The sequence below is a fragment of the Acartia tonsa genome, chromosome 8, assembly GCF_053477335.1.
Source record: "Acartia tonsa isolate MP-2025a chromosome 8, ASM5347733v1, whole genome shotgun sequence".
Classification (NCBI taxonomy): domain Eukaryota; kingdom Metazoa; phylum Arthropoda; class Copepoda; order Calanoida; family Acartiidae; genus Acartia; species Acartia tonsa.
Genome location: NC_137267.1, coordinates 9,599,446 through 9,618,212, shown reverse-complemented (window position 1 = coordinate 9,618,212; position 18,767 = coordinate 9,599,446). Strand labels below are relative to the sequence as shown.

General features: G+C 31.8%; 1 long non-coding RNA gene across 1 annotated transcript; it reads left to right on the top strand.

Moving 5' to 3' along the window:
- Positions 1 to 13,912: 13,912 nt before the first annotated feature.
- LOC145325631 (uncharacterized) lies at positions 13,913 to 16,346 on the top strand. The gene is made up of 3 exons (XR_013881533.1): positions 13,913 to 14,028; positions 15,562 to 15,628; positions 16,306 to 16,346. It is a non-coding gene; the product is annotated as an uncharacterized LOC145325631 (long non-coding RNA).
- The last annotated feature ends 2,421 nt before the right edge of the window (positions 16,347 to 18,767 follow it).

The following is an 18,767-nucleotide window of genomic DNA, read 5'->3' as shown; positions in this document are numbered from 1 at the left end:
TAAAATCAGTTACTTTTCCTTTTTCACTTTATTATAAAATTTAAAAACTAGTTTAGAAATTATGTTTGATATCTTTGTTCATTTTGAAGTAAAAAAATAGGAAAAATATTATTTGAAGAATTTTTATTACCCTAGGATTTTACGATTTTTTTAACAGAGCAATGTTCTTTATTATTTCATGTAATGGCTATTTTATTATAGAAATACCTATATTTAAAGAAGTACTGATAAAATTTATTGAAATGATACTCCCTGCTCCCTTATAACTTTGATATAGTATATATATAAGTGTTTTTTTTAGGTTTGACAAAATCTCAACAACATATTTTTGTCCGTTGTAATATTGTAAGCCGCCTAAAAAGCTTGTGACACGTCTCGGCGCTTTCACAACACACAGACTAGGCCTACAAATATTTTTAAAAGCGAAGCTTTTCTATAATTAGGGTCGGTCCGTCCGTCCGTCCGTACGTCCGTACGTCCGTACGTCCGTAACGGATAGCTTTTTTCGTTAATTTAGGCATGTTAGAATTGTCCTATCGATTTCAAATTTTGCATGGTGATTCCTTTAATAGTTAGGTACGATTTTGAAAGCGTAGCAACTCTATAATCATTAACAAAATGTCCGTACGTCCGTTTTAAACATGTTGATTTTTGTAACTTTTTTAACAACAAATTTTTATGTGATCAAATCATCCGATTGATCTGATTTTTGGTATATTGATTCCTGGGAGAACAAAGTATAATGTTATAAGCGAAGCAACTCTATAATCAAGTCCTAAAAATGTAGGTATGTCCATAAACATTATTATGTATAAAGCAGTTTTTCAACAAATTTACTTAGAATTTTGCTTCGAGTCTTATATATTTATATTCTGATTATTTAGTTCTGACAATATATAAGTGTTAATGTCCGTTTGTCCTACCGTTTCAGTGCTTCGCTTTTATGGATGTTGTCATCCTTGTTTATTACGCGAAGCTTTTCTATGATTATAGGTCCGTATGTCCGGCTGTAAAGGATAGCCTATATCATTAAATTATGATGATTCCTGTAACAGTTAGGTACAATTTAGAAAGCGTAACAACTTCATAATCATTTTTAGAAAGTCCATAGGTTCATTTAAAACAAGATGATGTTTTACCTTCATGATAAGACTTTATGTATGATATAATTATCTTGTTCATATGCTTTTTGGAATAATGATTTCTAAGTAATAAATGTACAACACTGTAAGCGAAGCATCTCTATAATCAAGTTACAAAATTTTAAATATGTCCTTAAACAGCATCCTATGTTTAAGCAATTTTGCAACAAATTCTTATATGATTTTGTTGAGACATTCACATAAGAATTGATATTTTGCTTATTTAATTCTGACACTCTACAAGTGGTAACGTCTTATTTAAGAACTTCACTTGTGGATTTTCCCCCTAGTTATTATTATAATTCAAATCAAAAAAATGCAGACACGATTTTCTAATTAATTATGTTTAGATTTAAACTAATAATTAACAAATGGAAATTATTTTTCTTGTCTTCCTTAAGCTAAAATCTTTCTTTCTAAATTTCTGTAATAAAGCTTTCTAAAACATATAACATGCAAAAAAGTAACATTAGTAAACACAAAAATTAAAAGCGAAAATTTTTCATATGCAGGTTAGGTTCGCGGGTCTGTCCGACCATACCTACGTAAAGGATATCCATGGCCGTTAAATCAAGCATGTTAGAATTGTCCCATCGATTTAAAACCTACCCTAAAGAGAGTCAGGTACAATTTAGAATTAATCAAAAATGTCGTATCATCTACGTTCGTTTGGACCAACCATAAATGAAAAAAAGCTTCAACAAATTTTTAAAAAAGATAAAAATGCCGTGTAAATACAAATTAATTTAGTACATTGTTGTAATACAGGGAAAAGTTGCAGAAAACATAATGTAATAATTAACAAGGATGATTACACCCATGAGAACTTAGCAGCCCAGCATTAGGCCCAATATTGGATGTGGACATTAAATCAGTGAGTAAGGGATATTTCAACCAAACAAAACATCGGGTGTAGTCCCTTTCGTTGCAACGCCCCTTAAATGGCTTTTGATAGGTATTTTAGGTTAGGTTAGGTTTTTATTGGGTTAGGTGATTGCCCCGCTGGGGCTAGAAATAGGAGAAAAGCTACTGTAAAAATACGAAGAAACGCCCCTTAAGGGGCGTTGATATGAAAGGGACGATACTCAAAACTTCTGTAATAAAGTAATATGTGGTGGGTATTTTAGATATCATATAACCCTTTAAGGAGACATGGGACTAAAAATTACACTGGTACCCAAAGTTTTTAAACACTCTATCTCATTCTTTACCTTTAAAATTTGGAAGACTTTTATTTAGGATTGGCCCGGATATCCGGCCGGATACCAGATATTAAAACTATCCGGTTACAGCATATCCGGCTGATTTTTGACGCCGGATATCAAGTTATCCGGCCGGACATCCGGTAATTTGCCGGATATCGAACTCCGGCCAGATATCCGGCCGGAACCGGATATCCGGCATTATAAATCAGCCGGATATCAGGTATCCGGTATCCGGACACAAAAGGATCCGGCCCAACCCTACTTTTATTGAATCTTGATTAAGTGGCACAAACTTGAAGTGTCCTAATATTTCAGATCAAACTTCTGTATCATAATTGTCCTATCATTTATTATCCCTGTTAGAAACATATATGTATGTAAATGGATATATTATTACTTGGATGTTACACTAGATTTTCATATCCTTATACTAAAGTAACAGGATGTCTGTGTGTGTGTTTGTGTGTCTGTACCGAAGGATCTCGCTAGCCGCTGAACTGATCGGGTTCTCCTTAACAGGGTAGCTTCTCATAGGTCCCGGGAAGGTTTATAACTATTTTCTTGGGGGGTATGACACCCCCAACCCCCCCAAAAAATAAAAAAATCCCCCCCCGCGAATTTTTTTTTTTGAATTTTTTTAACCAAAATTAAAAATGAGAAGGGCCTACCCCTCCCAAAAAAAAAAAAAAATTTCTCCTCCTCAAGTGCCCCTAGAGGCCTCTAGGAGGCGTAGCCGCTAGTTCTGTAATAAAGTAAAACACGTAGCGGTCTACAATAACGATTTCCCTCCACACCAGCTTTTACCATATCCCCACCCCATCTACTAGTTGAATGAACTGACCTATAAATGAGTTTCATATTAGCAAGCTAAATTGACGACAATTTTCCCCCTGTCATAATATCCCCGTATATTCTATATTCATTTATTTGTATAATACTGTATGAATACACCTGATTAATGATCTTATTATAAACAAAGATGGGGAGAAATTTTAGGGAAAAAATATATTCATTCTTAAAATTTTAGATATGTTTAAGTTAAGTTACGTCTTGGTAGAATCTAGAGTATTATTGATAATTAGAATATTTTTGACCTATTGTAGTGATCGGTTTTGAAAAATGTTGATCAAAACTCTCAAAAATAGCTAAAAACCCCAAAAGAGACCAATAAATATATTACCTAAGAAGCATAGCAGTTAACGAGATCATAGGCTGCAACAGTGCAAACATCTTACTTTTTGTCTGTCCCGAAGGATCTCGCTAACCGCTGAACCTATATTGTTCTCCTTTACAGTTGAGCTTCTTATAGGCCCTGGGAAGGTTTTAAACTATTTTTGGAGAATGTGTCTTCACCCCCCCCCCCCCGAAAAATATTTGTTAACTCCCTTGAATTTCAAATTTATAATGGAATGGTGTCGACTTTTCCCCCTCCTCTTCAGTGCTCCTAGAGGCTTCTAGGGGCGTAGCCGCTAGTTTATTATATTGAGACAAACCATCTTCTCGTCTTTATATTATTGAATATAATATTTGGCTTGTTCTTTTTCTACCAGAATATCCTGTCCAGTTCAAGCACCAACACACACACAGAAAGGCATAAATGATATAAGAAATCATGTTTTGTTATCTTTTTTCTCACAGACAGATATTCTTAAAAGCAACAAACATGCTCTATAAGAGTTGTTAATATTTCTTTAAATTTTCGTTCAAAATACAGTTACTACACAGTATATAGTGTCTCTAAACTCCAATAAATTACCCGCAAATTCGAAAACACATTTCTATCATCATTACTGTAGTATAATTTACTGTTGTTTTTTGTTTTAGCTATTTGTTGTTAAATATAAATATACATACTTGTTTTACTAAAAAAATCTCTTTTGAGGGAAGATTTATTGACAAAAATACACAATTTTTCCTAAACATGTTTTATATGTAGTTTAATATTTTGCCGCTAGGGTTCTCAAACAAAAATATGAAAACGTCAAATATTTGCCGTTTAGTCAAATTTATAAGCAAAAAAGTTAAAAATTTAATTAAAAAAAAAACAAATTTGAAAAGATGCAAAATTTTTTAAAAGATTATAAGAACAAATTTCAATTAATGCCTTTTTGTGTAATTTTTTATATTGCATATTAAATGAGTCCTATGTGAGGTACGACAGACAAACATCCTACTACTTTATATAATTTAATTAAATAATTATACTAGCGGCTTCGCCCTAAATAAATTATATTTTCTTGAGGTCCTGTAAAGCAGGACGTTTAGATGAATTACGTTATCTGAGGGATAGTGGACAAAATAATGCCACGGTCGTAGCGGTTATGCGTCTTGCGTCAGGTTGGAAGGGATACGCAAATTACAGACCCCAGATTTGGCGATTTGAGAAAAATTTATCTTTATATTATAGCGAATTAGATAATCTAGCAAGCATCGCTTTTATCTTATAGAGAAAAATAGTAAATCAAATAGCGAAAACGGAGATCTAAAATTTGCGTCACCCTTTCAATATGACGCAAGGCGGATGACCGCTACGACCGTGGCATTATTTTAAACCCAATCATCTGAGGCCTAGCGTGAAAGAGGAGCAATCCTCCGCTTTTCAATGCAAAGATAAAAAATGATTTTTGTTGTTGTCATAATTTTGTCGAGAAAGTTGGGGGGGGGGGGGGGGGGGGTTGTGCCAAAATTGAAAATATATCAGAATATATCAGCTTATTTGTAAAATATTGAATTCAATATATAAACATTTAAATAAAAAGAAAGAAAATTCCGCTGGCTAACCCCGCGGGGGCACACTGAATGCTCCACTTGAAAAAATAAAGATAAGCCACTGCTAGTTCAAACCAAGTTAGAAAAATTTAATTTTACACAAGCTTAAATTATAATCCATCGAATATGAGCACGATTTTAAAACTTTTGGTACCAGAATGATTTACGGCCCAATGTTTAAAGTAAAACACTAGAGGGAGAAAGAGTTAAGTAACTGTATCTCCCCATCGCAACCGCCTTGTGCAACCTTTCTATTGGGTCATTGAAAATCAACCAATGGTGTCGCTTATAATAACACAGCCAAGTAACAGAAAATAATTTAGAAGCAGACGAAAGAGGTCTTTGAAAAGGAAGGTAGGTGGTTCAGGTTGTCTGTATAAACATCTATACTATAGATCTGTTGTCCAATGTTCCCTCCATCCATGTAATTAACTTAATAATAGATGTATCATATATATCAGGTCATATACAATAGACATACCAGAACTAGATTCCAGTGTTTTTAATACTTTCCGAGATTTTCATCCCCTTTACCCCACATTCCATCCTTTCCTACTGGATGAACTAACTGACCAATAAACGAATTCAGCGTTAGCAAGATAAATTGACTAAATTTTTCCCATGACATAATATCCACGTATTTGTACAATATAGATCGATTGACCTTCTATATGAAAATCTGGTTTAGAAACGGGCCAATGATTGTTCATCTATATAAACATCTCTATTACAAATCTGCTTATAATTAGACCATTGAAGATTCTCTGTATGATTGTTCATCTATATAAACATCTCTATTACAAATCTGCTTATAATTAGACCACTGAAGATTCTCTGTATGATTGTTCATCTATATAAACATCTCTATTACAAATCTGCTTATAATTAGACCATTGAAGATTCTCTGTATGGCCATATCAATATAATTATTTATTTAGAAAGCATAGAAACCTCGTATTCATTCGAATCCGATGGATAGGAACCGGTTCTCATCCATACGAAAAACTATGTCTAGCATCGTATCATATCCAGCTTTCTACGAATATAAAAATGTATTATTATAAGATTAAAACTAGTTTTTTTAGCCCCGAGGTGCTAACATACATATACATTCTATATCCGCGAAAAGCTGTTTATAATACGATGCGAAAAATAACTATAATTAATGTTATGTAAAAACAACAGGATGTTTGTCTATTTTCTGTCTAACTGTGCTTTTGAACCGAAAGATCTAGCAAACCATGCACCGGACCGACAATGAAACTTTTTTATAAATATTTATTCAGGGAAGGTTTACAGCTATTTTGGAGGGTATTTACTTCTTTTCTCTTTTCTATTCTTTTCCCCCTTTTTCTCAAGTTATGCTAACAGTGTGTTCTTATATCAATAACTAGCGGTTACGCTTCTAGCATCTGGGAACTCTCTATTCGGAGGAGTAAGGAAAATAGCCTTAAAACAAACTTAGAAATAAAAATCAATTAGCCTAAAACCTTCCCGAGACCGGTAAGAAGCTTTACTGTAAAGGAGAACCATATCGGGTCAGCGGTTAGCGAGATCCTTCGCTACAGACAAAAAAAGCTTACTATTATATAAAATAGGATTTACCTGTCTTTTGACCAACACTATTTGCATTTAGGTTTATTAATTGTTATAATTTAAATTTTCCTATAATGAGAAGAAAGTTTAAATAAATAACATTTTTAACAAATTGTAGGAACATTTAGGCATATTTTTTTGGTCAAAAAGTGTGCATATTTTGATATGAATGTTCAGTTATTTTCTCTTTTCATCCATTTATAGACAGCTGAACTTTTAAGGATAAAGATTTCGTCGCACGATTTAGGGATTGACAGTCTAGTGTTATAAATCTATGTTTACAACATATTTCTACCACCTTAATATTTTTTCTCTCATTCTATGTATAATGTATATGATATCTGGTGTAATTAAGAAGTATTACGTATGTATTGTACAGTGGTACACAGAGACAGAGAGAGACACACAATCTCAAAACTAGGACAATTATGCCCATAAGTAGCTTTAAACAAGATTAGTTTCATAAAAACTTATGCCTTTCCAAATTAAAACAGACACTGTCCTTTCGCGTACTGACATTCAATAGAAAGTTAAAAAATTTATTTTCAAGTATGGCTTCAAAACCAAATAATATCCGCTGTATTGAAAAATCATGTATAGCACCGTATTACAGACAATTTTCCACGAATATTAAAAAAATATTAAAATTAATACCAGTTTTGGTAGCCAGGTTTTAATCTTACAATATTTCATTTTAATATCCGTGGAAAGCTGTGTATAATACGATTCGATAAATAACTATACTGACAATTTAAGCAAAACAAAAATAAAATCTGATGAAAATTCAATAAGTGATACTAACAGACAGACAGAAAAATCATCTGGAAAAGCTTTGTTTTAAAGGTTCTTTAAACAATACAAATGACGAAAAAGAATTTATAATTTAAAAAAATGATTAATTAGAAATATGAAATGTGAAAAAGATTTTAAGACATAAAAGGAAAGGCATATTTCATTTATTATAATTCTATAAATGCTTTTGGGTGCGTGATAGGTTTGCATTCATTAATAAACAGAATAGCTTTGCTACTTTGGACATGAACATCCTAATTGTGAATATTTATGAATGTCTCTGCATGATTTGGATACTAATAAATCAGTAATCAATGATCCTTACAGTTGTCTCAGCATACATCATATCACATGCTTGTTTCACATAATTATATTCATTTACAGGTATGCCTTTTTTGTTGTTGTGAAAACAAGAATGACAACATCCATAAAAGCGAAGCTTTGAAATGGTAGGCAAACGAACATTAACACTTCTTCTAGAGTATCAGAACTGAATAAGAAGAATATTATATATAAGTGTAAAAAAAATTTTAAGTAAATTTGTTGTAAAATCTCTTAAATACAGGATACTGTTTAAGGACATACTTACATTTTTAGAACTTGATTATAGAGAAGTTATGTTGTCTTAGGAATCTGTATTCTAAAAATCAGATGAATCTGATAGTTATATCACATGAAAAATTGTTATCAAAAAAGTAAAAAATCAGACTTTCAGGTAACGATCATAGTAGAGTTGTAGCATATTTCTAAATTGTACCTAACTTTAATAGGAATCATCTTGCAAAGTTTTAAATCGATAGGACAATTCTAACATGTCTAAATTAACGAAAAGAGCTAACCGTTATGGACGGATGGACGGACGGGCCTACCTTAATTTAACCTTTAAATGGGCCTCAGAAACAACCACCCCCCTCATAGACGTCCAAGCTTTTTTTTGGGGGGGGGTTAAAAATTTTTATGGGGGGGGTAATTCGTTTTTTTTTTTTTTGGGGGGGGGGGTAAAATGGCGCGCGAAGCGCGCTACAAATTTTTTTCTATCCCCCCCAAAATTTTTACCCCGGGGTTAAAATTTGCTTGGGGTGGGGGTAATTACCCCCACTGAAATCTGTTGGCAGGGGTAAATTTAGTTTACCCTCCCCTAAAATTTACCCCCGGGGTAAAATTTTTTTTGGGGGGGGTTATTTAAATTTTATTTAATATTTAGTATTAAAAATTTTTTTTATTAAGAGATTTTTTATTTGAGGGGGGGGTATTTACCACCCCAAAATTGTTTGGGGAAGGGTAAATACCCGCTCTTAAATAGTTGGGGGTGCCTACGGCACCCCCAGGGTAGGGGTAAATTTTAAATGGGGGGGGGGGGGGATAATCGCCCCATTACCCCCCCCTTGGACGTCTATTACCCCCCTATTACTTTTATTTTTTAATAACCCCGCTTTTATCACCTATGCTTATTTTGGTAGTTTGTATTTGTCAGGTTTTACTGGGTTCTGAGAAAACCCACAGGGTTTGATTAGGTCATCTTAGGTATGGTCTCCGCTGGGTTTAAGCACAAGAAAAAGACTACACTTTCCCCAATTTTAAATTCAATTAAAATAATAGGGGGGGGGGGGGGGGGTGTGAGACAAACAAAACAAGAATCAATCCTATTATTTATTATTTGCTAATTCTTGAAAAAATATCTATAATACGATGCTTTAAATCTATATTATTATTCATCTCCTTTATTAGAGATATAAATTCTTTATTCTTAATATTCTTTAAATAAGCACAAACAATTACTGTTTTTTAGAGACCGTGTATCTTTTGATTTTAATTTAAAGATTATGAATAATAAATCTACACTTTGTTCTTTTAAATGTTTAAGCAAAAGTTGCATTGTTAATCTTAATCTAAGTGTAAAAAGTTTATTTCATACAAAGTTAAGAAAATTGAATTGGTAAAAAAGTGTTTATATTAATTTTAATGTAAATACTTTTTATATAATAAGCGTTTACTTGAAAGAGGGGGGAGGGTTGAATCAATTTAATTTTCACAAAGAACAATAAGAACAAGGATGACAGCATCCATAAGTAGCGAAGCTCAGAAAGTATGAATGTAAATTATGAATATATTTACCATATACCAGTGTCATCCTATATATTTGATGAAATAGGGAAATGACGAAATCTTCAACATCACGCAACCTTTAAATCACGAAAAATTAAAAATCTAGGAATCGATCTAGCACCACAATATATAAACAAAACTTAATGAAACTTGATGGAAATATGTAGACTATTAGCATATTCAATCCCTGATAATTTCAGTCGTAAATTTTGAATATGATTTGAGAAAACAATAGAAAACCTAAAAATCTAGGAATCGATCTAGCACCCCTATTAATAAAAAAATCGTAATAAAACTTAAGGAAAATATGTAAAATGTAAATTTAAGCAATCCCTGAAAATTTCAGCCCATTATCTTAAAAAGGAATTGGGAAAATTAGAAAAACATGAAAATGTAGGAATCGATCTAGCACCCCAAATGACAGACGGTTGGACAAAACAATGTATAGATTAGATGGGCATATGTTATAAGAATCTTCACTAAAAATTTCAGCTGTCTATCTTTTATTGGAGCCGAGAAAATCACGTTTCCCCCACTTTGTCTCAGACGGACGGACAGACGGACAGACGGACGGACGGACGGACATTTCGAATTGTAGAGTAGCTTCGCTACTAAAAATTTTGGGGTGTGGGAGAGTTAATTTTCTTATGTGGGCTATTTCTTCTTGGAGGATGCAGGGAATTTTCCTGGATCTATTAAATATCAGTTCAGCAATAAGCAAATTAATACACTATAAATTGATACCCACACATACAGATAAACATCCTGTTTCTTTTATATAAGGATAGAAAATGATGAAAATATATTGAATGCCCATTATTAATAGGTGAATTAATCTTAGTAACGAGGCAGATGATAAAATTACATTTTTGTCCTTTGCCCCAAGAGGTTTAAACAAACCAATTTTTCGTATTTTAGATTTAAAAGAAAAATTAAAATTTTTTTTTTTTTTGAGGGGGGGGAAATTTTTTTTTTTTATTGGGGGGGGTAGTCGACCCCACTGTTTTAATTATAGTTTTAAAAAGAAAAACAATTTTTTTTGGGGGGGGTATTTTATTATTTTTTTAGGGGGGTTGGAGTTGTCCCACCCCCCAAGAAAATAGTTATAAACCTTCCCGAGACCTATGAGAAGCTACCCTGTAAAGGACAATCCGATCGGTTCAGCGGTTAGCGAGATCCTTCGCTACAAACAAACAAACAGAAAAACAAATATCGTTCTACTTTGTATTATAGATAGCAGCTGAGAAAATCTTACTTTACCCAGAAACGTTTTAAACTAACGAATATATCTATGTAATTGCTTCGCTACAAAAAAATCGGATTAGTGCTTTGTCGATCAGATTAGAATAAAAAAAATCTTTAAATCATTTTGTTATTAAAGTGTTAAATTTGTCTAACCATTTATGCGTGCAAAAAAAGTATTATTTTGTAATTTTAAATTTGTTTTTTCCAACTCATAAGCTATTATTCAATAATATTAGTTGACCTGCCTCTTGAAAAAGCTTGGCTTTGTATTATTTCCTTTTTAAAGGTAAAGCTTTCTATAATTAGGGTTGTCCATGCGTAACGGATAGCTTTTTTCGTTAATTTAGGCATGTTAGAATTGTACTATCCATATCAAACTATCCAAACAGTTAGGTACGATTTAGGAAGCGTAGCATATCTATAATCGTTACTAGTGCATAAATTTTGACAAAACCCCTATTCCTATATTAATAGATTTTGGAATAATGTTTTCTATGATAACTAAGAACAATATTATAAGCGAAGTATGTCCTTACACAGCATCATGTATTTATTCAATTTTATGTACAATTTAATGTTTGGCTTAATAACAATATTTCTTTATTTGTAGTAATATTTGGTGAAAAATTCGAGAAAAAGTAGTTATTTTCAAAGCTGTATTCAATGATGATAATCTATTGATTGCTAGAAATAAAACAGAGCGATTTAAAAAAAAGGTTATATTTATGCATTTTCTTAGATAGGTGTTTTCTAAGGTATGCGTGCCTTAATTAGTCGTTTTTTGGGATGACGCCTATTTTCAGATCTCTGACAAATGGAATCTGATGTTAGATTACTTATATAAAAGTCTTCTTAGTAGCGAAGATAATCTATAATTGTGTTTCAGCGTGTCTGCCTTGTGTCGGTTAGTAATATTAGTGGATCTGAGCATTTTTATTATATTTCTTCTTCTTTCTCTTTCTCTTTTTAGTAGCGAAGCTACCTTATAATTCCAAATGTTCGTCCGTCCGTCAGACACCCAAAGGGGGAAACGTGATTTTCTCGGTTACTATAAAAAACAGCTGAAATTTTTAGTGAAGATTCCTATGACATATGCTCATCTAATCTATACATTGTTTTGTCCATCTGTCTGTTAATTGGGGTGCTAGATCGGTTCCTAGATTTTTAAGTTTTCTTAATTTTTACGTAATTTTCAAGACAGAAGACTGAAATTTTCAGAGATTAAATGAATTGACATTCTACATATTTTCACTAAGTTTCATTAATATTTGTATATCAATTGGGGTGCTAGTTCGATTTCTAGATTTTTAAGTTTTCATGATTTTTTATTTATTTAAGTTTTTTTATGACATAGTCTATAAATCCTTTTTTCCAGATATCCATCCATAATTGTTTAGCTTCGCTACTTATGGATGCTATTATCCTTGTTTCTCTTTATTTTTAAATAAATTCTTAAATAAATATGCTGTAATATTTAGCTTACATAGCTCCATAGCAATAGGGATACAGTTGCATAATTCTATGAAAAAAATCATATTACTTTACTATTTTTTTGCTTCTCTACTCATGGCCTTGATTAAGTATCGATCCTGTATCATCCTTGTCCATTAAAAATAAAGATTTATTATGTATTGTGTATGATATTGTATTTTTTGACTATGTTAATGGAATGTATTTTATTATCTATTGGCAGGTCCCACACTATCTCTCTCTCTCTCTCTTGCTATGGTTATTTTCCAGAGGGGTTCATACAAAAATCATACTTATGAATTTAAATAAAGCAAAAATTTTCTAAATGCTGAGCTGCAGGGTTTTGGATCCGCATTGATTTTTTGCGGTTCCGGATCCGGATCCTCAAAATTTGGTCAGTGCAGATCCGGATCCTACCGAATCCAGTTCCGGATCCTTGACAATAAAAATTAAATCCCCAAACCTTTCAAAAATATTTATTCTTTAATTCGAAGTCAAAAATACTTTTAATTTTCAAGTCTGACCCTAAACCTTAAAGATTGGCTCTCATCAAGAGAATTGCTGAGAGGATCCGGATCCTTGGACTTGAAAATATGCAGATCCTTGCGGATCCGGATCCGAAACCCTGCTGAGCTGGATCTTTAAATAGTTTAGTGGTGCGCTAAATTGGGACAATCCAGTTCGGCACACCTAGATATTATTAGATTTCAATCTTTAAATCAAAATGGAATGAGCAAACCAGCGCGCCCAGTGACGCGGTACTGGCGCGGCAATGGCACTTAACGAGTGTCATTGCCGCGCCAAAACAGGGTGAACTGGATCGCCCCGATTTAGCGCACTACTAAATGATTTAAAGATCCAGCTCTGATTTTTTTTCTACAATGACAAAATGCAATAAAGTTAAGCTTAACAAATCAGTCAAAGAAGAGATTATTAACAAATACTGAGTAACAATGTATGATATGTTCAACATTATTAAAAAGCTTGAACTAAAATTTTGTTTTTTTTATTACTGAATTACTGGAGGCTAGTATGAATATACTTAATATTTAAGACTTGATGATAGAGATGCCTTGTTTTTAACATTATACCCAGTGGTCCGAGGAATTATTCTTCAAAATTAAAATGAATGGATGTAAAATATCGTTATTCAAAAAAGCCAAAAATCAACATGACTAAAATGGACGTAGGATCATAAATTTATTAATTTTTATCCTTGGACAACTGTCTATAATTAGGTGGGGTAGATATAAATTAATCTAAATAAGTTAGCATTGAAATTTTGGCTATTTTTATATACCTTTTTTGTGATTATTGTCTAAACACCTATCTATCGCCGTATGAATTACTATGGTTTCCCTTATGAATTAGGATCTACTAAGAAAATAACATTTTTTAATCATTAATACATTTTTGTAGAATATTATTATTAAAATAAAAAATATATAAATTATCCCTAAAAACTGGCCTTTGCATATGTTTTATGAAGTTTCAATAAAAAATCAAAAAAAATATTTTTGGTTGAATTGTTTTGGATAAGCAAACTTAAATGATCTTTTTTGTTTAGTTTTCTATCTAACGCACATAAGTAAACATCTAAAAAGTATATCAATGCCAACACAATTAATTACTAATATCTATAACTTAATAAATAGTGTAAAAATGATGTCTTTATTCTCTTTATCTACAAGAAATGAGTAAAGGTGAAGATTTATTTTTAATTTTTTTCTAATGTACAATGTACACCTATCTCGTATAGGTGTCCATATATATCCTAAGAAAGGTGGTCACATCTGAAGTAAATAGGCACAATAACAATTTTATTTGATGCGTTACCTTATTTAGGTCTACCTAATATATAAAAGGATCTTTTCAAAACTTTCAAGTAATTTCAAATTTGTATATATAATTAAATAATAGGTATTTTTGCATATCTAAATATGACATAATTTTCTTATAAATTTAAAACTTATATCCTATAATGATAGGTTTATTAATATTAAGATTTCAATAACTAATAAACCGATTGACTTCTCAATTTTAGGGAAGCTTCACATAAGCACGGGGATGGTTATTGCTATTTTTGTATTGAAGTTTTCGGGTCCCAAGATGGTTTTTAGGCAATTTAATTTTAGATTTGAGCAGTGTGATGTTTTTAGGCTATTTTAGTGCCTTTCTATTAACCCTTTGAAGACAGAGCCCCTAGATGCTAGGGGCGAAATTTCTGGTATAATATAAAGTAGTAAGCTGTTTTTGTCTGTATCGAAGGATCTCCATAACCGCTGAACCGATAAGGTTTTTCTTTGCAATGAAGCTTCTTATAAGTCCTAGACTATTTTATTTTGATAAATAAGTTAGGATATTTTTCTGACCTTTCATATCCCTTAGAATATAGAGACCCTAGATACTAGGGGTGCAACCGCTTCTCCATTGAAGTGTTGGGATTGTTTAAGGCTATTTTTGAGCCCTTAGATACTAGGGTCGCAGCCACTATTGATGATAATTGTTCTATGAATTTTAAACATACATACATACTAGGTTGGGCCGGATATCTAGTTATGCCGGATACCTGGCCATTTTTAATACCTGGCCGGATACCGGATATTGAAACTATCCGGATACCGGATATCCGGCTGATTTATAATGCCGGATATCCGGTTTTCTGGCCAGATATTCGGTAATTTGCCGGATATTTGGTCATTTTTAATATCTTCCTGGATACCGGATATCCGGCATAAGAAATAAGCCGGATATCCGGTATCCGGCCAAAAAAGTGTCCGGCCCAACCCTAGTACATAAATTAATTATAAATTGTAAAACTGTAAAACCTTTACAAAACCGTATTTGCACAATTCTCAGAAAAATTGTTACGTAATTATTATAATTTGCATTAAATTTTTACACATTTTTTGAATAAGTATATAAAGTTCACCCCCCCCCCCCCCAACATAAATTTAATTACATTAAACAAAATTTTTAAAAAAATATTCAAGGGGGGGGGTTTGGGAGGAAATATTTTTTCAGAAATATTTCGAGAGGGGCTGACCTGCGACTCCTAATTATACAAAAAATCACCTCACGACGAATAAAAGCTTTCTTTTTAAGGAGAACCCAATGTAATACATGCGGTTAGCGAGATCATTTGTTACAGACAGACAAGCTGTCTTTTTTATACGGATTTTTTTTTATTTTAGTGGATATGATTGTTATTTTACTGATTCTGATAACTATTTTAGTGGATATGATTGTTATTTTACTGATTCTGATAACTATTTTTGTTGGGTCACTTATTTGGATCATAAGGTAAAGAATTATTATTTTAGAAGCGCATCTACTCTATAATAATAGCTGTCTTTCACTATCTAATTTTAGTTTAGCTAATAAGGTTTTGTGATTTTTTATCAATAGTTATTTTAAATCTTATTTTTCCTTTACATTACTGTTCTTTTTCATTCAAGCTGGTCGTTAACTTATAATGCTGTGTTACTTAGGACATAAGGGGTGTAAAGAAAAAAACAATCGCTCACAATTTTCTTAATAAAACCCTACAATTTTGGTTCAAAAGATTTATAAACAATATTGAATTGAGTATCTTATCACCTCTCGAGAGCACCACAGCACGAGACCTAACCCTTGTAAAGAATTTGCTCTACCAGGAAAACGTCCATTATATTTTTATAGTTGTCTTCTAAGTTAACATATTATTAATCTTTCTCATATTCATTCGAAACCGATTAAACTCCGTAGGATTATAACCGGTTTTTATCCATACGAAAAAATTATGTCTAGCATCGTATTATATCTAGTTTTCTACGAACATAAAAATGTACAATAATAAGGTTAAAATTAGTTTTTTTTTGCCCCAAGATGCCCAAGGCACGGGCTAAACATTTTATATCCGCCGCGGAAAGTTGAGTGAAATAACTATTATAATACTTTTTCTTATGAAAAATATAAATGAATATATAATCTAATTTTAGACTTATGAGGAAGGCTAGGAGACACGCTAAATTAGCCCAGGAATTCATTCAAAATAATTAATTGTAAACATCTTTATGTGTAAAAACATAATTAGTAAATGGTTTTAATAGAAAAAAACCATAACATAACATTTATTCAACTTTAGAAAGGTTAGATACATATAATACAAAATTATAATTATCATTTGTAACACAAAAGTAATCACAAAGTCAACTAGAACCGTACAAATGCGCAATCCCGATCTTGTTTTTAAAAATTTGTTAAAACTTAAGAGATGTAGTTAGTTGATAGCAAAGGCTTATAGATCAAAGAATTTAGTATTAGGAAATGGGGTATTCCTGTCCAGTTTTTTTCCTAAACAAAAAACTGGACAGGAATATCATTCTCATTTAAACAAAAAACTCATTTTTTATGCTAAAATGTGGTTTAATTTTGGTTTTTAATTTTCATTTATTTCCCGGCTATGATCATTTATATCCCTGATATCAAGTTTCTTTTAATAATTAATAAAAATTCTAAAATCTTCCAAAAAAAAATTAAAAATCTTCTAAAAATGACTACCTCCGGGAAATAAATGATTACCTCCGGGAAATAAATGAATATTTACATCCACTATTTAAGGGGTTGTTTATATGGGAATGGTATTTCAAATAAAGTTTCTTCATACTAGGAATATGAATTAAAGAAAGAAATGTTTTAATGGTAAGAAAATAAAGTAATTTGCATGTAATTAAGGAAAGATAATTTGTTTATACGCTTTTTGGCTAGACTATAAGTTATTAAGACTTTTATTAATTGTCTTATTTATGTCTTTTAGACTTTGGCGTAGCGTTTGACAACTTATAAAAGAATGGAAAACATATTGAAACAGCGTATTGTGCCAAATGATTAAAGACGCCATACAATACAAATGACTAATGATAGGCCAGTATGCAATGTAATTGACCAATGGTAAATTGTATACTGGCCTATCATTGGTTATTTGTATTGTATGGCGTCATTTTTTATTGGACACAGTACATATGTATATGTACTAGAGATTCTAGGATAGTATATTGGAAATGTTAAATGTTGTAATTGATAATTATTACACTAGTACCCAAAGTTTTTATTCATCATTATTCGTCGGCCTAAAACATTGGGTACTTTCACTTAATTTTGATTGGTTGGTTCACTAAAGTGAGTGTCTAAACGTTACAAATCTACAAAAGAGTAATAATTAGAAAAAATTGATTATAGCTGACAAACAATCGACACATTTTTTGGGGGGGGATGGGGGTGGGTTGTATTCATTTTTGATTGGGTTTGGGGTAACCCACGCAACAAGAAAATAGCTTAAAACCACTGCAAGACCAATCTGTCTGGCATATTATAAGCATCAGATGGCCACCGACAGGCGGACAGATATCGTTCTACTTTTTATCAAAGATGTCTGAACTATGAGACTACAAAAATTGTAGAATAAATTTTTATGTAAATTTTGATATTTCAAGGTATTTTCTTTAGTAATAGCATTTTTCATGGATGAATTTTAATTAATAATATGCGCATAGCATTATACTTTCTTTGCATATAATTAAAAGTAAAGCTTCTTTATAATTAAGGTATGTGTATCAGTATGTTTGTTTCTTTCCATGGCTCTTGGGGAAATGGGATAATACCATCATGATAGTTTTTTCTTTAACTATATTTTCATATATGTATATGTATATAAGTAACTGATTGTCTTTGTGTGTGTTTGTGTGAGCGTGTGTGTGGGTGTAGTGAAGGATTTCTTTAACCACTAAACTGATCTAGTTCTCCTTTACATGAAGCTTGTTATAAGACCTGGTAATATTTATACCTATTTTTGAGGATAAATGAATTGAATCAATTGTTTTTAGAACCTTTTCTACAATAGCAGGATGCAGTGTTATCAATAAAGATATTAATGCACCTATCCTTGTTTTTAAAAGCGAAGCTTTTCTATAATTAGGGTCGGTCCGTCCGTACGTCTGGATCGGATAGCTTTTTTCGTTAATTTAGGCATGAATTGTCCTAACGATTTCAAACGTTGTATGGTGATTCTTGTTGTAGTTAGATACGATTTAGAAATCACTAACAGAATGTCCGTACGTCCATTTTAAACATGTTGATTTTTGTATGTGATCTAATTATCCGATTGATCCGATTATTGGTATACTGATTTCTGGGACAACAAAGTATTATATTATAATCAAGTCCTAAAAATGTATGTCCATAAACATTAACCTGTATTAAGCAGTTTTTCATAAAATTTACTAACAATTTTGCTTCGACTCTTATTATTATATTTATATTATGATTATTCAGTTCTGACACTATTAAAGTGTGTTGTCCGTTTGTCCTACAGTTTCAGAGCTTCGCTTTACTGGATGTTGTCACCCTTGTTTCCATACAGTTATACAATTTTTATAATCTTATTATAATTAGATGCATATTT